The following is a 24,649-nucleotide window of genomic DNA, read 5'->3' as shown; positions in this document are numbered from 1 at the left end:
TCACTGCCATTGATGTATCGCAGGCGAATAGCGAAATTTTACATGACCACTTAAAGTGAAACTTCCTGGCAGATTAAAACTGTGTGCCCGACCGAGACTCGAACTCGGGACCTTTGCCTTTCGCGGGCAAGTGCTCTACCAACTGAGCTACCGAAGCACGACTCACGCCCGGTACTCACAGCTTTACTTCTGCCCGCGAAAGGCAAAGGTCCCGAGTTCGAGTCTCGGTCGGGCACACAGTTTTAATCTGCCAGGAAGTTTCATATCAGCGCACACTCCGCTGCGGAGTGAAAATCTCATTCTGGACCACTTAAAGTGTCAGAAAATCGATGCAATCGATGACTTCCTGAATGGCTGTTTTCAGCTCACCAATGGTTTTGGGGTTATTGGTGTACATCTTGCCCTTAACATAGCACCACAAAGAGCAGTCGCATATGTTCGGATCCGGATAATATGTCGGCCAATCGAGGTCCATGCCAGTGGCCTATGGGTATCCCAGAGCCAGAATGCGGTCCCCAGACTGCTGCTCCAGGACATTAAACACTCACCTGCTTGGTTGAGTTCAAGCTCCGTTTTGCACGCACCCTATCTTGTCGAAATCAGGGTCAGTGTAAATAATGGGGATGAAATCGTCTTCGAAAGCTATCACGTAACGTTCGGTAGACACCGTGCCATGAAGGGATACCGTACCGATTATTCCGTGACTGGACATTACACATCACATAGTCACCCATTCAGGATGATCGCCAAATCCGGATTCTCAATCCCCCAAATGCGCCAATTCTGCTTATTGACGAACCCATCCTATATTTGGATGGACTTTGTCGCTAAGCCAAACCATACTAATTGCAATCATGTGCCGTGGCCAACCGTGCAGTTTGAACATCCTAACGCAAACCTTTCAGAAGTTATGACGGTTTTATTTGATATTGTTCAATAATTGTCACCCTGTACTTGTCTCACTGTGTTAAACTTTTAACATAAGGTTATACATCTTAATGTATATTTCAGATTTTTAAATTCGGTCACTAACTTTATGAAATATTGAAATCAAAAGAGCCGGCCGCGGTGGCCGAGCGGTACTATGCACTTCAGTCCGGAACCAGGCGACTGCTACGGTCGCAGGTTCGAATCCTGCCTCGGGCATGGATGTGTGTGATGTCCTTAGGTTAGTTAGGTTTAAGTATGTAAGTCTGCAGGCTTTCGAGGCCGTTGTCACTGGAGTTGAAATCTTCTGAGTTATTAGACCGCGTCATGTTTCTTCTAAAATGATCGACGTTTCGACCCCTCTGCTGGTATCTTCCTCAGGTTCTTCTGGTGTCCACTACTGCTAGAACAGTCTTCTAGTAGTAGTGGACACCAGAAGATCCTGAGGAAGATCGCCACAGAGGGGTCGAAACGTCGATCATTTTAGAAGAAACATGACGCGGCCTAATAACCCAGAAGAATTTAACTTCAGTTTAGGTTTAAGTAGTTACAAGTTCTAGGGGACCGATGGCCTCAGATGTTAAGTCCCATAGTGCTCAGAGCCATTTGAACCATTTTTTGAAATTAAAACATTTGTTGCCCCTGTAAGCCTTTAGATAGGCAACCTGCAACTGGCATTGGGTGCCATGAACCGAGTTAGCCATTTGGTAATATAGATTCTTACTCCATCATCCCACTGCTGGACTTCGATTTTTTCATAAAACGTATGGTTCCTTGTAATCTCACTGTCGCCGTTCAGATGCCAGATGGCACAGCTCTCACAACACACGCAATTTTGGCGCTGCCGCATGAACGGAAACGATCGCTCGTGTCAGACCAGGGAAGGGAAATATTACTTCGGAGGCGCTGCAGTAGATTTACCTACCGCGAGTAGTCGACTGAGACAAGGAAGTCGCTCGTGTAAAAGGATTTTATGCGCGCCAAATTTCCCTGCCTTCCTTCACCGTGCAGTTCAAATTCGCGACGCGGTGGGAGCCGCGGAAGTAATCCAGTTCGGCTGCACAGCCATCAGTATCGCTAGGGGCGAGAGAAAAGCCGGCAAAGAGTGATAACTGACAGTGCGCCGGTGGGAGGGGGGGGGTGGTAGAGGGGAGTGGTGGGAGGACGCCCGCGGCTGGCTGCTCGTCTGCTGCTGTGGCGTGTCCAGCCAGTCCACGCGACGCCGCCGGACGAGCTGGTCCCGTTCTCGCCAGCATAAAGTAGCACGCCGCCAACATCCAACACGCCGAGGCGCTCAACACACGCTGACAGCGCCTCCACAGCCGACAACCACTGATACCACAACAACTTCTCGTAAATGGTGCCAACACGATTGCCATCGGCGACGACCGTCGATTTTAACTAGGTGACCTGTACGAATAGTGTTGATACAGTCGTGTAGGTCTTTCAGCAAGTGTGGAACTTCCCGACTGACGTCTGATCGGCAGTCGGTGACAGTCCGCGTTGTACGGCGACCAGTTACATGTGCCTCTACGTGTCGAGAACGTCCGAAACTGCATCATTCAGCTGCGCGATATCTGTGTGTTGTTTCCTGTGACTCTGTTTTACGGCTGTAACATCGGACGACAATCCGGATGTCAACTCGCAGGTAAGACGGCAGTTCGTCGCTCTAGCTGATACATAACTGTTGCTTCCTTAGCTCTGCAATTTTCCAGTTTCAAATTATCTTGCGATTTATTTTACGTCCATAACGGTCGTTAATTCGCCCGTGAATCCATACATACTATAGAAATGTATATATATATGTGTGTGTGTATGTGTTCGTTCCACATCCCCTGCAAAACCACTAGTCTGATTTCAACCAAACTTGGTACATGTATCACTTACTGTCAGACAACAATCGCTGTCGGGGTGAGAACCACCTATCTGTTATACTGAGGAGATATGTCATCAACAATGACATGTGGGAAAAACTACCACATCATCCATTACCTTTAAATTTATTACTTCTCTGCTACTAACTACATTCGCAACGTATTTTGCAGACGGTACCCACATATGCCTTTACAAGTATATCACTGACCGACATATACTTCTACAGATATGACGTCATAATTCCAATGGTTCAAATGGCTCTGAGCACTATGGGACTTAACATCTATGGTCATCAGTCCCCTAGAACTTAGAACCACTTAAACCTAACTAACCTAAGGACATCACACAACACCCAGCCATCACGAGGCAGAGAAAATCCCTGACCCCGCCGGGAATCGAACCCGGGAACCCGGGCGTGGGAAGCGAGAACGCTACCGCACGACCACGAGATGCGGGCTCTGACGTCATAATTACTGAGATGTGTGAGAAAATATCGTATCATGCGTGAAGTTTTAATACATTTATTATTGAACACTAAGACACTCCTACAGTCCAGATAACTTAAGAAAAAAAATGGTTCAAATGGCTCTGAGCACTATGGGACTTAACATCTGAGTTCATCAGCCCCTAGAACTTAGAACTACTTAAACCTAACTAACCTAACGACATCACACACATCCATGTCCCAGGTAGGATTCGAACCTGCGACCGTAGCAGCAGCGAGGTTCCGGACTGAAGCGCCTAGAACCACTCGGCAACATCGGCCGGCAACTTAAGAAAAAGAAACTCATTGACACATGGCAGCGATTTTGACACCTTTCAGCTACGAAGTGAAAACGACTGTAGCCGAGAACAATAGCCAACTATACAACTATTAAGAGGGTTGCCACAGAGACTGTACTTATACATTTCTGCAAAATGTATGTTAATTTGTACGACTGTTTCATAATTTCAAAGGTGTTTTCGTGAATATATGGAAATTAATTTTTTTCGGTATTGTACTAGAAACACAGTTCATTTTTTTGTTTTCGTTTCTGATAGAAAACTTCACAGGCTCCCAGTTTCGGTTCCCGGCTGGGTTGGGTATTTTCTCTGCCCGGAGACTGAGTGTTTGTGTTGTCCTCAACATTTCGTCCTCATCCTCATCATTCGTGACAGTGGATCGATTGAACTGTGTAAAAAATTGGACTGTGACCAAATTAGGACTTTGTATGGGCGCTGATGACCGTGCAGTTGAGCGCCCCACAAACCAAACATTATCATCATCATCATCATCTGATAGAAAACCAGCAAAATTAATAGTCATACAACGACCGGTTAGTCAGCGTGTTTATTAACGTTTGAAAATACACATATAAATAATCTGAAATATTGCTCCGTTGGTTCTGTTTAATAATATTATGCATCTCTTCCTCGCTAATGACAACAGTATCGGCGGGGATGAGTCGTACAGAGAAGCCAAGACTGTCCAGAACATACCCTCTACAAATGGATCCCCTGCATTTTCAAAGAATCAACAAGACCTTAGCATAATAAGGCAGCATAGTTTAACAAGTTAAACAGTTCCTCCAGTAAAACTTTGCATTTTGCAGTTAATAAATGCCTTTTAATACCTGGTACCACATTCAGTCTATTGACATATTATTTACATGTTTTCACGAAGCGCATTTTTTCGTCTCAAGTGTCGATGAGGATACTAAAATCGATTTCCGGCGTGTAAATTTGTTGACTACTAACGACCTACCCCAGCTTCGCACGGGCAGTACTATCTACAGCATGACGATTTGTCTGACTTAACGGTAATAAATTGTACATACAAACCTTCCTCGTGAATCAGTCTGTTTATTAGTGAAAACTACATCGAAGTCCTTGAGATTAGCCTTCACATGTAGACAGAAAGAAACAGCTGGTAACTTTAATTCAGCAATATGTATAAATGGAGAAATTTTTCTTGCAATAACTACTTTATTTACTCTTTTTTTTTTAGTACACTCGGTCTCTAAATATTGTATTTTCAAGCGTATTCAGTCGTAAGTTTACCGTGGTCGAAGGAATGAGGCTGCTACAACGGTACTCACACATGACAGTGTGCGGAAGCGCGTTGCAGATTCCACAGTGTGGCGGTTTCGTTACAGCATACATATTATGTGTTCCACACCATGCTGAAGATTACTTGAATTAGTGACAGAAATACAGACTCATCTTTTAACAATATGCCATTTTCTACAACACTGAATATTTTTTCACACATGTATAGGGAAGAGAAAAATTTACATTTTCATCTAACATCTTTAAGAATTCTAGTAACATCTTCGATACTGATTACATTCATTATTCATATTTATTTCTTGTATATTTCGATAATTATTTTTCTGTTTCTATAGTCTAACTATTTTTCAGAATTTCCTTTAGTTTGTTCCAGTCGATAGTGTAAAATACTTTCCTGATTCCTGCAAGAAATTTATAAAGTTGTGTATTGGTTCTGAAGCTCTCTTCTGTTGTAGCCCCACTACGAAGCCTTCGGATAGTTGTTCTTCTCATTAGCCAAATTGGTCCTCTTCTAAATTAACTGCAATGTTCTTCTTCGTGTGTGTGTGTGTGTGTGTGTGTGTGTGTGTGTGTGTGTGTGTGTGTGTGTGTGTTGGTTGGCTGGTTGGCTGGTTCGTGGGAGAGGATTAAACAGCGAGGTCATCGATCCCATCAGATGAGGGAAGGATGGGGAAGGAAGTCGGCTGTGCCCTTTAAAAGGGACCATACCGGCATTACCTGAAGCGATTCCTTAATGGATAGCTTGTACTGTGGAAGCAACAACATTATTCAGTGATGTGAAATGCTGCTTCATTTTTGTGTGTGTGCCACATTTGCAGATTTAACATGGAAACTGTGTCAGTTAACTCAACTGGAATTTGAGTACGTGCATCAGTGATCGCTTTCTGAAATTTGGCAGAAGCTGTTAAATCCCATTTAAAACAGTAAGCCTTTCAGGACGTTCATTTATTACGGCGATATCTATCTGACAGCCTTCAGAACTAACGGATAGTCGAGCGGGCCAATTACTTGTAAGCTATTTCTTTCAGTCTACAATTCCAGTGCATAGCAACTTTATTACTGGTTCATTAATTTTGACTGGTTATTTCACTTCTTCATTCAGCCTATGATTCGTATTCCTGTGTACTGAATAAACATATAAACACATGTTTTCCTGCTGACTTAGGTGTTTCGGTATTTAGGTCGTGGCCTAAGCCATCATTTTCTGCCTACATTCCGTGCTTGATCGTGGTAGCCGTCGATGGAGTCTACGGAGATATATGTGTAGATTCTCGGTCGTTAACCACTATGTAAAATGATTCCGCTTAGAACATTGCTAGGAGCAGACAGAAATACCTTACTGTTTATTCACATCTAGGCAATGACATCGCGTCATGACGTTCTCCCACTCTGCCCAAAGTCCCTACCCTGTTTGCCTGCGAGACCAAGTGGGCCATAGACGACGGCACCTAGATTGATGCTCTGGTCCTTGATTTCTGGAAACCATTCAGTACAGTTCCACACTGTTGCTTAGTGAATAAAATTTGAACTTACAGAATATCGTGCCAACTTTGTAAGTGGACTTCCAGACAGATACAGTCCACAAATCACCATTCTTAATAGGATGAAATCGTCAGAAGTAAAAGCAACTTCGGGAGTTCCGAAAGGGGAGTGTTATACAGGCAGTTAATGTATCTCAAAAGGTACGCAACAACTTTAATGTGTTACGGTATCAGAACTAATTAAGATATTAACACTACTTTTGGCTTTGTGACACACCATCTCACAAAGTTTTTGTGCCATTCAGTCAGCTTCAGTACGTGCACCTCTGGTCGTATGCACACCATCTACCCTGTATTCGAACTCCACCTATACTCAGTACAACATATCCGCATCAGCTGTGGCTACCGCAGCAACGATTCGGTTCTTTACATCACTGATATGATTGGCAGGCGTTTGGTAGTCTCTATTCTTGTCATATTCCCGTAGAAAGAACACATCGGTGTAATGTGAGGCGACCTATGAGGCCATGGAGTTGGACTATCCCGGCCCATCCAGCGACTTGCAAACACTTGGTCTAGAACATCTAGCAGTCTGAGCCCAATCTTGTTGGTAAACAACTATGTCTTGGTAGTCAAAGAGTTGTGGTAACAGTTCAAGCATATCAAGGTAACTCATAGAGTTAACTGTTTATTTCTCAGAAAAAAAGGTGGTTCCACTATGCGATCAACCATAAAAACAACATCACACATTCACTTTTGGACTGTCACGTACGTCTTCCGTCACAGTATGCGGAATCGTTGTGCCCCAGATGCCAACACTGTATTTGTTTAGCTTTCCACGTGGATTCTTGCTTCGACAGAAAATAGTACGTTGTTTCCAAGAGTTCCATCCTCCTCTAAATGGTGAAGTACGTCCACAGCGAACTGCACACGTTTCGGCTTACCGTGTGGTTTCAATGCGCGCAACAGTTACAGTCGGTATGAATACATCTGTAAACGTTTCCGAAGGACCTGGTGTACGGTCGCCCTAATAATTCACAGCTTCTGTGATGCCCTCGGAACAGAATTCTGCGGTGAACGTTGAAGACCCAACCGTATCATTTCTGTGTCGGCTTCACTTGCTCTAGGTCGTCCAGTATGTTGCTTCACATCAGCGTTTTCTGTTCGCATAAAATGCCTGTACAGCCGCCAAATCGGCGTCCACGAGGGTGGTTCATTTCTATAAACTGTTTGGAAGTTCCTTTGAACCTGCGTGTTCGAATTGGTCTGAATAAACCATTCCACATATGGTGCCTTTCCTTGAACCGTTGTCATTATGCTTCACTCACGACAACCCAGAACACAGACAAAAAAACTTTATCAACTTATCTGACGCATACGTCGACCATATCTCAGTTATTTTGGGTACTACAGCACTACAACTTTTATATGCGGTAGGTAATGTAAGATAGTGAGGCTGTTCGCTGATGATACTGTTGTGTGTAGGAAAGTCGCAACGCAAGGAAACGAGGTAAAAGCCTGAAGATGTGCTGAGGACAGAAGGTGAGTGGAGGTATGGGCAGTAAACACTCACGGCAAATGAATGTAACTCATTGCACATGAGTCGGTGGAAGGACTTATTACTGTTTGATTAAACTATTAGTGCAGTTGCAATCTGCAGCACCAAAACTGGAAGGGCTACCTAAAACTAGTAGCAGAACAAGCATAAACTAGGCTAAGATAGTTGGTGAAGTACTAGGAAATTTAATTTATCCGCGAAAGAAGACGCATGGTAAACACTCATTCGACCGATTCTCGAGTATTGCTCGTCAGTCTGAGATGCTTAATAGGTTGTAGTAATAGGGAAGATAATGAAGATAAAAAAAGAAGAAAAAGGAACTTTTCGCATAGTCACATGTTCCTCTAGTAAACTGGAGAGCAATCTAGAGATTATCATTAAAGTCCAGTGTTACTTCCATTTTCTATCACAAAAAATTTTGCTGTTAGAAATATGTCTTCATACTTTCCAGGAAGAGTAAGGTAATACATCAGTTCGTACAACATATATCTCACCATATATTTCATGAAATGACCAAAACACCAAAATCAAAATGGTTCAAATGGCTCTGAGCACTATGGGACTCAACATCTTAGGTCATAAGTCCCCTAGAACTTAGAACTACTTAAACCTAACTAACCTAAGGACATCACACACACCCATGCCCGAGGCAGGATTCGAACCTGCGACCGTAGCAGTCCCGCGGTTCCGGACTGCAGCGCCAGAACCGCTAGACCACCGCGGCCGGCAACACCAAAATCAAATAAGCTTAAAATTGAGCTTACAGTCTGTCCATTTTCCCAAACACCATTCGTTAATGAGGCAGGAAAGGGGTGAACTGCACTGTTACCAAATGTTATCAACCTTATTTTTAAGATGAGTTATGTCGCATACGGCATGTTTCACAATTTCTATTACAGGACTCTGCGGATCGTGGTAGGGGACATAGTAGATAAAGTTTTGAAGATATGTCTGAAAACGCCCCGTTTGGATGTAAAATAAGTTTGAAGGTCGGATCACCTTCAAATCTCCTTCCTCACGATACGCGCACAGTAGAGAACTGCGTGCTCCACAGGAGCCCGTGGCATGGGCAATGGTTCGACTACTCGTCCTCGGGTTCTTTCCCACGTGACGTAGCAAGTCCTGCGTAGGTACCAGTTTCTCGCAGTCGTTGTGATCGGAAGAAAATGGTATTCGACGTGACAATTACAACAGCGACTGACGGCATTACTCTCTTCGCACTTTGTATGCATGTCAGGAAGTGGGAGACATGAAAACGATGCGATCTTGAGACTTATTTTATATCCAAACGACACGTTTCCCGACATGCGTTCCCTATTCAGACATTATCCACAAAAATCTTATACAACCCGTAAAAGCTTCTAATATAATTTGTAAATCACTCACTGTATACGAGGTGAGTCCCCTAACGTTACCGCTGGATATATTTCGTAAACCACATCAAATACTGACGAACCGATTCCACAGACCGAACGTGAGGAGAGGGGCTAGTGTAACTGTTTAATACAAACCATTAAAAAATGCACGGAAGTATGTTTTTTAACACAAACCTACGTTTTTTAAATGGAACCACGTTAGTTTTGTTAGCACATCTGAACATATAAACAAATACGTAATCAGTGCCGTTTGTTGCATTGTAAAATGTTAATTACATCCGGAGATATTGTAACCTAAAGTTGACGCTTGAAACCTCCAACGTTCAGTTGCGTGTTGTAACAAACACGGGCCACGGTCGGCGAGCAGCATCTGCAGGGACATGTTTACGATGCCGACCGTGTTTACGAGTGTGGCTGTAGTGCACTGTTGTGGTTTGATCTAGCTGTCGCAGTGTCCGCATGTATCGCTTGCTGCTATTGTTATTCTGCATTCGTCTCCGCACGCAGACCAACTGTGACACCGTGTTACCAGACGTCTGTGATAGTGTAGTGTTGTAGGAACTGTGACCATGGTGTATTCGAACTCTGAAAAGGCGGAGATGATACTCATCTATGGCGAGTGTCGACGAAATGCACCTGAAGCCTGCAGGGTGTATGCAGAACGGTACCCGGACAGAGAGCATCCAACGTGCCGCACATTGCAAAACTGTATGCAACAGGTATGGTCGTAGCACGCAAACGGGCCCGTAACAGGCCCGTCACAGGAGAAGCGGGTGCAGTTGGTGTGTTAGCTGCTGTTGCCATGAGCCCACACATGAGTACACGGGACATTGCGGGAGCCGGTGGACTGAGTCAAAGTAGTGTCATGCGCATACTGCATCGTCACCGCTTTCACCCGTTTCATGTGTCGCTACATCAGCAATTACATGGTGATGATTTCAATCATCGAGTGCAATTCTGTCAATGGGCATTAACAGAGAATGCGTTGCAGTTCTACCTGTTTACCGATGAAGCGGGTTTCACAAACCACGGGACAGTGAATCTACGAACATGCATTACTGGTCCGTGGACAATCCTCGCTGGCTCAGACAGGTAGAGCGACAGCGACAGTGGACTGTAAATGTATGGTGCGGAATCATTGGCGATCACCTCATTGGTCCTCACTTCATTGCAGGGGCCCAAACAGCTGCAACATACATCGCGTTTCTACAGAATTATCTGCCAACGTTACTCTAAAATGTCCCACTGGAAACGCGTCGACGTATGTCGTATCAGCATGATGGTGCACCTGCACATTCCGCAATTAACACTAGGCTGACCCTTGACAGGATGTTCGACGGGCGTTTCATAGGACGTGAAGGACGCATAAATTGGCCAGCCCGTTCTCCTGATCTTACACCTCTGGACTTCTTTCTGTGGGGTACGTTAAAGGAGAATGTGTACCGTGATGTGCCTATAACCCCAGAGGATATGAAACAACGTATTGTGGCAGCCTGCGGCGACATTACACCAGATGTACTGCGGCGTGTACGACATTCATTACGCCAGAGATTGCAGTTGTGTGCAGCAAATGATGGCCAACACATTGAACATCTATTGGCCTGACATGTCGGGGCACACTCTATTCCACTCCGTAATTGAAAACGGTAACCACGTGTGTACGTGTACCTCACCCCCCATGGTAATGTACATGTGCGTCAGTGAAAAAGACCAATAAAAAAAGTGTTAGCATGTGGGCGTAATGTGCTGTTCCAGTCTCTTCTGTACCTAAGGTCCATCACCGTTCCCTTTGGATCCCTACGTAATTCGGTGCTCTCCGATACACACGATCGAACAGCGGAGGAGTGGTACTCAAGCGTCAACTTTAGGTTACAATATCTCCGGATGTAATTAACATTTTACAATGCAACAAACGGCACTGATTATGTATTTGTTTATATGTTCAGATGTGCTAACAAAACTAACGGGGTTCCATTTAAAAAACGTAGGTTTGTGTTAAAAAACATACTTCCTTTCATTTTTTTTATGGTTTGTATTAACCAATTACACTAGCACCTCTCCTCACGTTCGGTTTGTGGAATCGATTCGTCAGTATTTGATGTGGTTTACGAAATATATCCAGCGGTAATGTTAGGTGACGCACCCTGTATAATGCCGCCAAGAAGATCGAAAGTGAGGTTTGGTGTTAGTTTGATTTAGTAATCAGTATTATTTGTTTTTCTGAGTCCTTCCGCTGTCCTGTTATAATTCCCATATTTTTGAATTTATATGGCTTCTCTAAACGTATTAGAGCAACAATAACTTGACCGGAACCTAACTAGTCCCCGATGTCTCCTCCGGAAGATAGGACACATTTCATTTACCCATTTTGCTTCGGTGACAATTTCCACAAAACTTTACGTAGTATTCTTAGATTTTTCTTGTTCATTGTGCAGACAGATTTACACCGCGCCTAATCATCATTTCAAAGCCGTAGACTGTGACTAATTACACAGGTAGATAGATGTAGGACATATCGAAGTGCTGAGCTAATCTCTCTCTCTCTCTCTCTCTCTCTCTCTCTCTCTCTCTGTATCGAGACTGTGTTTTCTGTACACTGCAGAATAATATTTTCTTTACTGTGATGTTTCCAGATGTAGAAGGATTGAAACGTTATCGACGTGTGCTCAGATGTTTAGGATCGGTACTCTGTTCCCTTCCTTCTTTAGATTAAAGAACGAAGAAGATACATTCTTCCACCTCCAAAATTTGGAACTAGCCTAACCTGAATGGAACAGCCTGCGTAACCTAGTCTGCTAACCCACGATGGTGTGGTAGCGCTCCACCTGCCACTAATTAATTTGAGATTTGGAGAGATATGAAAGAATATATGAAAGAATGTCATCGCCAATATTGCCCATTGCTGCTAATCACCAGACTTTGCGCCATTGTTCCATCTAAAGTCCCAAGCTCTCCTTCGTGTTCCAAGGAGTGATATCGTCGCTGGTGCTCATTCCTTCGGATATAATTATACGACTCTGACAGATGATACGTACGTAAGCATCCTGTCTGATCATCTGCATCCATTCATGTCCATTGTGCATTCCGACGAACCTGGGCAATTCCATCAGGGCAATGCGACACTCCACACGTCCAGGATTGCTACAGAGTGGCCCCAGGAACACTATTCTGAGTTTAAACACTTCCGCTGGCTGCCAAACCTCCCAGACATGAACATTATTGAGCATATCTGGGATGCCTTGTAACGTGCTGTTCATAAGAGATCTCCACCTCTCGTAGTGTTACGGATTTATGAACAACCGTGCAGGACTCATGGTGTCCATTCCCTTCAGCACTACTTCAGACATTAGTCAAGTCCATGCCACGTCGTGTTGCGGCACTTCTGCGTGCTCACGTGGCCCTACATGATATTCGGAAGGTGTACCAGTTTCTTTGGCTCTTCAGTGTAATATTCACTATCTGATCAAAAGTATACTGACACCCCTATGTAATGAGGAATTGACCACCAGATGTCATGAGAAACGAACCAGGCAGTATAAGAGTAGGCGGGCGAATTGTGTGTCTGTAGAAAAGTAATAACAGCAGAGTGAGTCGATCAGGAGAGTTCATTGACTCCTAACGCGGAATAGTCATTGAATGTCATGTGAGTAACCAATTCATCAGGGATAACACTTATAAAGCTGCCCAAGTCGACTGTTAAAGTAACTGTGAAGTGAAAAACGAGAAGGAACAAGTACAACTAAACAAAGACCAGGCAGACCTCATACACTGACCAACAGCGACCGTCGAGCATTGCGGACGGTCATTGTAAAAATCGGATGAAATCTGTAGTGTCACCGACGGACACCACACTTGCTAGGTGGTAGCCTTTAAATCGGCCGCGGTCCGTTAGTATACGTCGGACCCGCGTGTCGCCAGTATCAGTGATTGCAGACCGAGCGCCGCCACACGGCAGGTCTAGTCTAGATAGACTCACTAGCACTCGCCTCAGTTGTACAGCCGACTTTGCTAGCGATGGTTCACTGTCTACATACGCTCTCATTTGCAGAGACGACAGTTTAGCATAGCATAGCTTTCAGCTACGTCATTTGCTACGACCTAGCAAGGCGCTATGTTCTTCAAGAATGTATTCTAAACAGATAATATTGTGAATCATGTACCGTCAAGAGCGACGTTCATCATTAATGGATTAAAGTTAAGTAACAAACTAATTACGTCCGCTTTCTGAGTTCTAATTCCTTGTCATGTTCCAGACCTCACGTCAGTATGGTCCTTCCCTCCTCACGCCAGCCCGCGTGAGGTAAAACGCGTGCAATTCGGCCTCCTCTAGTAACACGGTGTTGGCTCTTCTGCCAACACAAAATCAGCTGAAGAAATCACTCTTGAGTTGCTGCGGACTGCTAGCACAAGGACTGTGGGTAGGGAACTAAAACGAATGGGATACAGCAGCTCCTCATAAGCCGCACATTTCTTCTGTATCCAGTGACGGTTGAAGTGACTTAAAGAGCTGTACGATGTGGCAATTCGGTGGAAGGATTGGGGTTTGAAAAAAAAAAAAAAAAAAAAAAAAAAAAAAAAAAAAAAAAAAAAAAGCCTGGAAAGTGTTACGTCCCATCACGTGTAGTGTAAAGAGTGAAGTACGAAGGAGGTGATGTTACAATAGGGGGGGGCGGGGGGTAGCTGTTTTTCATGTGTAGTGTATGGTCTCCTTCTTGTGCTTAAAAAGTCCCTAAATGTAGAAGAATATCAAAACAGTTAAAGCACTGTGTACTGCGTGCAGTAGAGGGAAATTTTGGAAACTAGACGATGACTGATTGTGTCAGCATGACAATGAACCCAACTTTTCATAAAACAAAATCTGTAAGGCAATATTCCTGATATAGTCTGGTTTGCCCAGAAGCCCAACCCTGACTCCAACGGAACACCTTTGGGATGAGTTAGAATGTCGATTTCAATGCAGACCCCAGCTTTTCTGGTTCCGTCTCTTGAGGAGTAATGGGTCGCCATTCATTCATAGAAATTCAGGCATATAACTGAAAGTGTCACTAGGGCCGTCGAAAGAGCGAAAAGCGGACACACCCCATATTAATGTCCACTGATTGGTGTTCGGATAACTTTGATCAAATAGTGTCTAGGACAGCACTGCAGGATTCCTCCATTGCCTACGGCGCTCACAACCTGAATAGGAACTGACTTTGACTTTTTCACCACTGGCTCGACCGTCACCGCACAAGAGTGCACATGCGACCTTGGATACGGGAGCAGGCGGTCTTCCATTATCCCCGGCTTAAAAGAAGCCAGTCACGGAAACGAATGGAATGCTGTGTGGATAATTTATGCCTTCGTTACACTTTTTTTTAAAGTGAAGATTTCGTTTGGTTCCGAAGTAATTTAACATGCTGTAGACACCTTTCTCAGAAGCGACGGCACCGTTATTCCAAGGACAAACGGAAAGTGTACAGCACGATGCTGCCATTGTGAAACATGATGCTCTTAACTGAACCGATTTTATTCCCGTGTGTTAGGGCTAATCCTTGAAATTGAAATGTGAATTATTTCTAAAGTCTGATAACGACATGATTGTTTGAGTACATACACCAGATAGCTGCTTACAATAATTAATCTTTATTTACGACAGACCGAAGACTGTTTCGGCTTAATCGCCATTTTCAAGTACCTGCTATTACAATTTTGGTGAGAATTTCATTCGTATTGAAGTAGCTGTCTTGTACTCACGTCTAGATTGATGAGACGTCCATATTGCGTCGTTAATGGACTGTTTTGTAACTGTTACTGCTTTATTAAGCTCGTAAATGTGTCAAGATGTTGAAATTGAATGTTAGTTACAATGTGACAGCAGCTTGACAGTTCCACTCTCATGACGCTATTTGTTTACAAAGTCGTGCAGATGAACAGTGATATTATTTTATTAACTAAAATTTGTTACGCTTATCTTTGGTTGTTGAATATGTTACTTCCGATTTATCCATTTTCGTGTTCTAAAAGTTCACTAAAGTTTTTAAGGTAGTACTTGTGTCTGAATTCCGTATGTACATTTGATATTTTTTGTGGTTATTTTCTCGTGTAGATATAAATTTCTAATTCCTCAAGAATGTTCATTGTAAAACCTTTTCGTATTCTGTGCAAAATCTGTAGTGCGTTTTGAATCGTATCAGCAGTGTGATAACATACAGCATCACACACGACAACCCACACACGAATATGAATCTGATTTTCAGTTTTACCCATGTTTAGAAAATTTCACAAATACAGAATTACGAATAACGAAACAAATCTCCTTAAAAAAAGGTCTGAAATACAACATAGCCCCAACACTTCAGAAAAATTCTGTAAAGCATCTGATACCCACTGCTAAAGTTGCAATAGGTGTAGCTAAGCTCTCACACAGAAAATAATATGAAATTACAGTTAATATAACAAACATTATAGACAAGGAATTAAGCAAACAGAATACGTACAAATACTAGCCCAAGACGGAACAGAAAATTCTGAATAACGTAAACCATAAACTGCTATTAAATGATGCTATAGCATTATAAGCCGATGAAGGGAATAGTGTGGTCATACTTAACAAAAACGACTATAGAGATAAAGACATGTCATTTTTTGTTTCTAAAGTATTATTTATGTTAATCTCCGCATCACTATTCGCGCTTTTCTACAATTGAAAAATCGGGATACTGAGCAATAAGCCAATAAGTCCCATAGACTCATATTTACCTTCAGGAGCGTCACGTACTCTGCCGGGGATTTCTGTCTGATGTCGTATTGATTAGCTGTTAATTACTACGGAAGCGAACTGAAAAGTAATGTCTCCGAATTTTTTTATGTGAAAACTCTTATAGCTTTTTAAAAAAATAAAACAACCTTATTAACATTCTATATCTTTATTCTTCATGTCGGCCGGCCGGTGTGGCCGTGCGGTTCTAAGCGCTTCAGTTTGGAACCGCGTGACCGCTACGGTCGAAGGTTCGAATCCTGCCTCGGGCATCGATGTGTGTGATGTCCTTAGATTAGTTAGGTTTAAGTAGTTCTAAGTTCTAGGGGACTGATGACCTGAGTAGTTAAGTCCCATAGTGCTCAGAGCGATTTGAACCATTTTATTCTTCATGTCTACATGTTTATTTCTCAACATAGTCATCACGGCGACGAAAGCGTTTCTCACAGCGAGAAACTACTCCGTCAGGGTAAAATGTTTTACTTTGTTGACGGAGTCACAGCTTCACCTCTACTTGCATCCTTTCATCACAATCAAAGTGAAATCTTCGAAGACGTTCTTTAAGTTTGTAAACAGATAAAAATCGAATGGGGTCAACACGGGACTGTATAAGAAGGATGATCGCTGACAGTGAACCCAAGGCGTCGGATTGTTGCAGAAGTCACAGCGTTCGTGACTGGTCTCGCATTGCCATGCTGAAGGAGAGAGTGCTCAATCTGGGGACGAACTATCCGAATTCGAATGTCTATTACAGCACTCTGTTTCTCAAGCGCTGACATACTGTAGTTATATTACATGTTACAATCTGGAGATGTCTAGCGAGAGAGAGGACCGCAAATATGTAGACATGAAGAATAAAGGTGCAGACTATTAATAACTTTTATTTAAAACACTTTAAGTGTTTTGACATAAAAATTCCGAGGCATTATTTTTCACCACGCTCTCGTAGATTATCTTTTGCCTTTGTTTCCACAAACACTTTATTGTGCCACACTGGAAAGAAAGACAGTGTTGTAACAGAAATAATCTCTCTCTTCTCCTTCTTTTCTCTCTCTCTCTCTCTCTCTCTCTGTGTGTGTGTGTGTGTGTGTGTGTGTGTGTGTGTGTGTGTATGTGTGATGTGTGTATGTGTGATGTGTGTGTGTGTTTATGTGGTGCATGCCTCCGTGTACAGATATCTTTTAAAGTTAAATCTTTCTTTACCCTGGTCGATAAAATCGCCAAAATCGTTTATTGGGCGTGGTTGTATTACAAATGTTACGTCTTTTCCTTCTTCCAATCGTCCAAATTTGATCTGAGTTACCTTACCAGTTATAGGGGGACCTAGTGTTTGTTGTGTACTCCGAAGCATGGTGCAACTTGTCATTTCTCATAATAACAAACAATCCTCTTGGAAGAACATCCGCAACTGAGCGTCGAAAATACCGCTTCAGTTGTAAATTTCTTTATTTTCACACGACCGGTTTCGGACTGTTATTAGCCCATCTTCAGGTGTCGTGGCTGTGCTGTCCTTTTGGAAGAACATCTGCAACTGAGCATTATAGCAGAGGTCGACAATACCGCTTCAGTTGTAAATTTTTACACGACCGGTTTCGCACTGTTATAAGCCCATCTTCAGGTGACGTAGCTGTACTGTGGTCCCCGAGAGCCGAGTGTACCATGTGCGGTGTGCTGCCTATGTGCTCATAGGCAGCTCACCACGCCTTGGTACACGCGGCGCTCAGGGACACTTCACATCTGAAACAGACAAGAAAATTAATTTGCTAGATATCACAATAGAAAACAAAAACTACCAGCGTCAGTTCTCAACTAACAGGAAACCAACAACCAGTACACTAACACACAACAGATCTAATCACCCACAGAACATGAACAAGCCGGACTTAGATAATTTCGACACAGGCTGAACAGAATTCGAATGGATAAAGGTAATTGCAGACAAGGATTCAACATTATCAGATTGCCACAGAAAATGGTTATAAACCAAATACAGTAGACATACTGAGCCATAAAATGAAAACACAACTGACACAAAATACACACAACACTACTAAGCATGACACAACAGTGATGATCATGCAGAAGGGAACAGAAATTAAGCGGTAAGAGGATGCCAAAAACAACGGGGACACGTGGCATTCACGGACTTTTGACAACAACAAAAAAAAAACAGATGTTCCGATAAAATATTTTAAAATTGAATTAAAACAATCTTGACCGCAATAAAATATTTATTAGCAGTGGTAACAGGTTTCGGTCAAATTGTGACCATCTTCAGATCATATTACATCATGATCAACTGCAGCCAATAAATGTTTTACTGCGGTCCAAACTATTTTAATTCAATTTTAAAACCTTAAGAGATTTTACCAACGCCCGTAGGCTATTTGCAAACATAAGATAACACGTTTAGCAAGCAAATAATAATCACGTGCAAGTCAGTATAGGTCAATTATAGCAATGGCAAATGTTAAAAATCTGTTACTGTTTTACAGAGTACACAGTTTATAGGTTATATTCCAACAGAAATTCAATATACACGTTGCTCTAACATTCTGTTGTTGTAGATGACGTAATTCTGTTAGCAGCCACAGGGCACACATTATATAAAAAATGTAAAATACAAATGTAATACAAACAGAAAAAAGTCTGATGCAAACATATTCCTAATCAACATAAAATTTCTCTGTACGTATTTCAGAGCCAATAAAAAACACTGAAGATGAAACAACTGTGGTGAAACATGTTTGAGCGTTAAACAAAACAAAACTTATGTTCTTACAATAAGGCAGACCCTCTTTAATTCATTAATATTTATTTATATTTGCCATCTGATGTCCAGAGCTACATAGATTATCGTTCACTATAAGTATTCACTTTTTTTTTAAGTAACACCTGCGTTACTTATAGACACTGCCTCAACTGCTTACCACAGTTATTTTCATCACCAGATGGCCTGTTCTGCAACACAGTTGTTCCATGACTGGTTCAAATGAGTAAAAGACAAAACAGACAAACAGCGACAAATCATGAATTCAAAAGGCCTGTGCGATTATTTACCCGTAAGACAGTGTTTGATCTTAAATGTTAAATGGTTTAATTATGTTTTCTTCTTCTTTCTTTTTCTCCAAAACCTCTTCTTTCTATAAATGTATACCTCTTATCATTGTTCTGTCCGTGTTTTCAGTGTTTTCTTTTTAACTTCTATTTCAAAATGGTTCAAATGGCTCTGAGCAGTATGGGACTTAACATCTGAGGTCATCAGTCCCCTAGAACTTAGAACTACTTAAACCTAACAAACCTAAGGACATCACACACATCCATGCCCGAGGCAGGATTCGAACCTGCGACCGTAGCAGCCGCGCGGTTCCGGACTGAAGCGCCTAGAACCGCTTGGCCACCGCGGCCGGCCTACTACATCGAAAGTCCTCTTTATAAGTCTGTTGTTATGCATTCTGTGTATGTGCCCATAGAATGTTAGTTGATATGTATTTTGGCTTAGAGAAGTTCGCACAAATATCACGATTTGACAGGTAATATGCACAAAGCATATCACAGCATACACTTCCGACCAAATTCGTGAAAGAAGTGATGTGGCATATCAGTCACTACAACATCTTTACAAATAACATTAAAGACTGTAAGCTACTCTTTTGAGAATTATACTCTAACTTTTAATGACAAAAGATTGCCCTTTGAAAGCTGCGCTTGGTTCCTAAGACGTAGAAGATAATCCGCCTAACTTTCACTTGCGGCTTAACGTCAGGCAGTCGGATCTCCGTCGCCCTTAAAAGCATTCTGAGGAAACAGCCGCATCACCAGCTGTAATTAAAGCCACTCACTAGGCAGCCGGGTTCCCCAATGACTCTTGCGCTGTCAAGAGAAATTAAGCTTACTGTGTCGTGCAGCGTGGCGAGGTTTTGAAATGTAGTCGACAGTTCTAGGAAAGCCTCAGGTCTTTGTGGTTGGAAATTTCTTTCAGTCGAATAACCGTGGTCATTAATGGCTGGAATCCCACAGAGCGAAGGAAATTCTACATCTCGCCCTCGTTTTATTAATAAATAATAGTATCGGTCCAGCTCCGTCAAGAAGCCGAACCCGCTGGCGTTATGACAAGAAGTTGAATAACTCTCCTGTTTCATACACGCAGTCGTTGTGTCGCTCGTTGTCATACAGGTCAAATCGTCCTTCAGTCCTGCTGTGTGTTTCATGCAGTGCACTTATTGTAATACGACGAGACTTCATAAAATAAGCTACACATTGTTATGGTGGGCCAAGTGACTTTCATTCGAAGCTGCACTATATTTCAAAGTGTCTCAGATACATGGCACTGCTTTTTTAACATAGTCACCAAGTCTCTGCACACAACGATTGGAAAGCTTTACCCATCGTCCATTTCCTCGACGACAGAAATCTGCTTCATGGAAACGGAGTCAAGAACCACCGTGTGAACGTCCTTATCCTTAGAAAATCTCTTTCTGTTCTTTAAACTTTCCGAAATCACATGCCGCAAGACCTAGATCAGCGTCCCACGTCTGTGTGGCATTAGTCAAGTTGTTGGCACCATTCAGCTCTGGCCAGCTGTGACATCGCATTACGTGCACATACGCCCAGAATTTCAGAGTTGATCTGTGTGCAATTTAGACGTTTTGCACACAATAAATGTACTGACCATCAGACTTCAGCTTTGTAGTACGTGTCCATTGTCTGCGCCATCTCAGTCGCACACTGCGTTGCACCTGCAGCATAACTGCATCTGCTGGAAACCCCGTAGCATGTTCTTTCTTCCGACAATGCGCTACTCTTGTTGCGCAATGGTCTTAGCGGGGGACCACATGTGTAACTTACTTTCTGAAATCCCCATGTAGCTCGACTGCAATTATACGAGTGTTATTCAGAAAGGTACGATCGGTCGCGAAATGGAAAATACAGTGAAAAGGTTTGCATAGATGCGTTGGGCACTGTGTCTAGTACGCCCGTCGATCGCATCATGTCGCTCTTTTCAATTCTGAGCTGACAGTGAGAACTTAATTAGCGTATGAGGGCCTGGCGAAAGATTTCGCCTGAAGCTATGCAATCCCAGTGGATATCCCGTCAAAAACTGAACAAAGATCAAGCATGAGAACAGCAAGATGTACTCAACTGTGAAAAGAAAGCAAAATAGGAACAGTGAACGGTCGAAGGACAGGAAGTGCAACAAAAAGCTGGCTGAAAGCGCAACGGGGTTGTGGGTAAGTGGCCATGGTGTTGCACTGACGAGGGGACGCACCGCGTTCATTACTCCCTCGTGCCGTATATTTTCCACGACATTTTGAACTGTCCGTCCAGTCATTGATATGTTTGTTCTCTTCCTGTAGTCTTGACAGTTGTCATACTATACATTACTTATAGAATATGACTAATATGATAAGAACACGTTACCGTCGCAAGTAAATGTGATGAATTGTGAGAGCAGGAGAGATACCACATAGATGTCGCAGAGAAATGAAATCAGCAAATAAAAGGGTGTGAACTATGTTTCAATAAATGATTTCAAGAGTCAAGACTTCCAAAACGAAACGCAACTTCAAAATCGATAAAAACATATTTTTTGATAGAGCACAGAGAAACTGTGCAATTATGAAACTGTTCTTTTCGTTTGTTGCAGCTTCTGTGACAAAGACTATGCTTTCATCATTTCCTTGAGATTCACATTCACATCCATACGGTCACCTATATCTGTCAAGGAGGCATATCTCACTCACTTACCAGTCGTACAAATTAGGTGCGTCGATAAGAGATTCCTATCATATGACACACGTATTGTCACTAATGCCGTGTATGATACACCAGAGGTGCTTTCCGGTGGAAGACTGTGTTGACTTGTCATCTTTTCATCAAACGTTTGCGGTTCCCATTCTTTTCGGCTGCTAATAGAGTAGTTGTGCAGAATCAGTTGTCATTATAGGACCCTACGTTACAGCTCGATGTAGTAAACAGACGTTACAGCACGAAGCATAAAGCGAATAGCGGAAGAAAAAAATTGGAACGAAAGAGGTTTGAACACGGATCGCAGGTATAGCAGTGCAACGCCGTAACCAGTTATTCACGACGCCATTTCTTTCTCCAACTGCTCTATATCTCACTCCTTGTTCTTAGACCGTTCGCCGTTTCTATTTTTCTGTTTTTTTTTTTTTTTCTCCACAGTCCCGTACACCTTCTTCCTGTTTTCCTGTCCGCAGCTCGTGGTCGTGCGGTAGCGTTCTCACTTCCCGCGCCCGGGTTCCCGAGTTCGATTCCCGGTGGGGTCAGGGATTTTCTCTGCCTCGTGATGACTGGGTGTTGTGTGAAATTTCTAGGGGACTGATGACCATAGCTGTTAAGTCCCATAGTGCTCAGAGCCATTTGAACAATTTTTGACCCTGTTTTCATACTGGATCTGTGTGCAGTTTTTGATGGGCTGTCCGCTGAGAGCCATTTTAGAACCACTCCTTATATCGTGTCGGACGTCCTTTTGCTTGGCGCAGTGCAGCAACTCGATGCGTCATTGATTCAACGACTCCTTGGAAGTTCAAAAATTGTTCAAATGGCTCTGAGCACTAAGGGACTTAACTTCTGAGGTCATCAGTCCCCTAAACCTAACTAACGTAAGGACATCACACACATCCATGCCCGAGGCAGGATTCGAACCTGCGACCGTAGCGGTCTCGCGGTTCCAGATTGTAGTGCCTAGAACCGCTCGGCCACTCCGGCCGGCCTCCTTGGAAGTCCCTGCAGATATGTTGAGCCATGATGCCTTATAAACATCCATAATTGTTCGAATTGTCCAAGATGTTCTTCAAACCAATCGCGAACAACTGTGGCCGCGTAACATGGCGCAACGTTTTAAGGGAACATCAAGTCCATGAATGGCTGCGAACGTTTTCCATACAGCCGAACACAGCCATTTGCAGTCAACGATCGGTTTCAGTTAGACCAGAGGACCCACATCATTGCATGCAAACACAGCTCACAACGTTCACTATGTTCCACAGTACCTTGTTGACAACTTGAGTCCATGGCTTCGTGGCATCTGCGCCACACTCGAACCATGCCATCAGCACTTACCAACTGAAATCGCTACTCATCTGACCAGGCCACGTTTTTCCAATCGTCAAGTGTCCAACCGACATGGTCACGAGCCCAGGAAAGGCTCTATATGAAAATCACTGACTGTGCTGTGTGAAGTCTGTACCTGGTTTGCATTGTTGGAATATTTGCTACTGTAGTGTTGGGCAGTTGGATGCGAACAGCGCGTAACGTGGCGGTTGGAGGTGAGACGCCAGCAGTGGTGGATGTGGGGAGAGAGAGGGCAGAATTTTGAGAGCGGCCGATCTGGACGTGTGTCCATCAGAAAGAGTAAATTTGTAATACTGGATATCATGAACTGACATATATATATGATTTTTGAATATTATTAAGGTAATACATTGTTTGTTGTCTATCGAAATCTTTCATTTGCTAACTATGCCTATCAGTAGTTAGTGCCTTCAGTAGTTAGAATCTTTTATTTAGCTGGCAGTATTGGCGATCGCCGTATTGAAGTAGTTTGAGTAACGAAGGTTTTTGTGAGGCAAGTGGTTCATGAAAGGCATAGGTTATTGTTAGTCAGGGCCATTCTTTTGTAGGGATTTTTGAAAGTCAGATTGCGTTGCGCTAAAAATATTGTGTGTCAGTTTAGTGTTGATCAGAATAAGTAAAGAGCGAAATGTCTGATTACGTTCAGTTCTGCTCAGCTGTTTGAAAATCAAATAACGTAAGAGGTTTATCAGCACAGCAATTCAGTAATTTTTCTAAGGGAATGTTTCAAAGGTTGCGTCGGTCGTCTGCTGCCATAACCCACCACGCCAAATTTCGCAGCCCTGACCTAACGGTTACGTTATTCATAAGTCCCACATTAATCTCTGCGGTAATTGCACGCGGTGTTGCTTGTCTGTTAGCACCGACAGTTCTGCACAAACGCCGCTGCTCTCGGTCGTTAAGAGACATTCGTTGTTCGCGGTTAGAGGTAATGCCTGAAATTAGGTATTTTGGGCACACTCTTGACACTGTGTATCTCGAAATATTGAATTCCGTATCGATTTCGGATTGTTTAATGTCCCATGCGTCCAGCTTCAATTACGATTCCGCGATCAAAGTCTGTTATATCCCGTCGTCCGGCTATAACCAAGTCAGAAACCTGCTCACGTGAATCAAATGACAGCTCCGCCAATGCACTGCCCTATTGTACCTTGTGTAAGCGATACTACCGCCATCTGTACATGTGCGTATCGCTATGCAATGACTTTTGTCATCTTAGTGTAGTGCACGTGAAGCTGACAGCGTTTGTGTAATTCAGCAGATGGTGTCTATCCTGCCTAACCACACACCGGAGCATTAAAAGCTCGGTCGATAACGGTCCGATGCCTGAGAAACGCCTGCCTCAACGTTTTACGGGCGCAAATTTGCATAAGCATTACAAGCAGGCATCTTTGTACCAATTAGAGGCGGAATCTCGCTGGGCATAATACTAGGCCCTAAAACCGGCAGGTTACGTTTACTCTCGCAAATCGGGTGCGATGACCTCAGTTGCCACTCGGAGAGGCATTTAACGTCGCATTATCAAAGCCTCCCATCTGAACGATTT

The 24,649-nt window shown here is 43.1% G+C and overlaps 1 long non-coding RNA gene across 1 annotated transcript in view; it reads left to right on the top strand.

Annotated features, from left to right (window-relative positions):
* The first annotated feature begins 2,155 nt into the window (after positions 1–2,155).
* The window catches only part of LOC126101030 (uncharacterized), a 676,417-nt gene continuing 653,923 nt past the window's right edge, over positions 2,156–24,649 (top strand). Inside the window, exon 1 of the long non-coding RNA XR_007522246.1 lies at positions 2,156–2,575. This is a non-coding gene — a long non-coding RNA (uncharacterized LOC126101030). The remainder of the gene's footprint in view (positions 2,576–24,649) is intronic.

The sequence above is a fragment of the Schistocerca cancellata genome, chromosome 9 (genome assembly GCF_023864275.1).
Source record: "Schistocerca cancellata isolate TAMUIC-IGC-003103 chromosome 9, iqSchCanc2.1, whole genome shotgun sequence".
NCBI lineage: Eukaryota > Metazoa > Arthropoda > Insecta > Orthoptera > Acrididae > Schistocerca > Schistocerca cancellata.
Note: the sequence above shows the minus strand (reverse complement) of the source record. Positions and strands in the feature narration are given on the sequence as shown.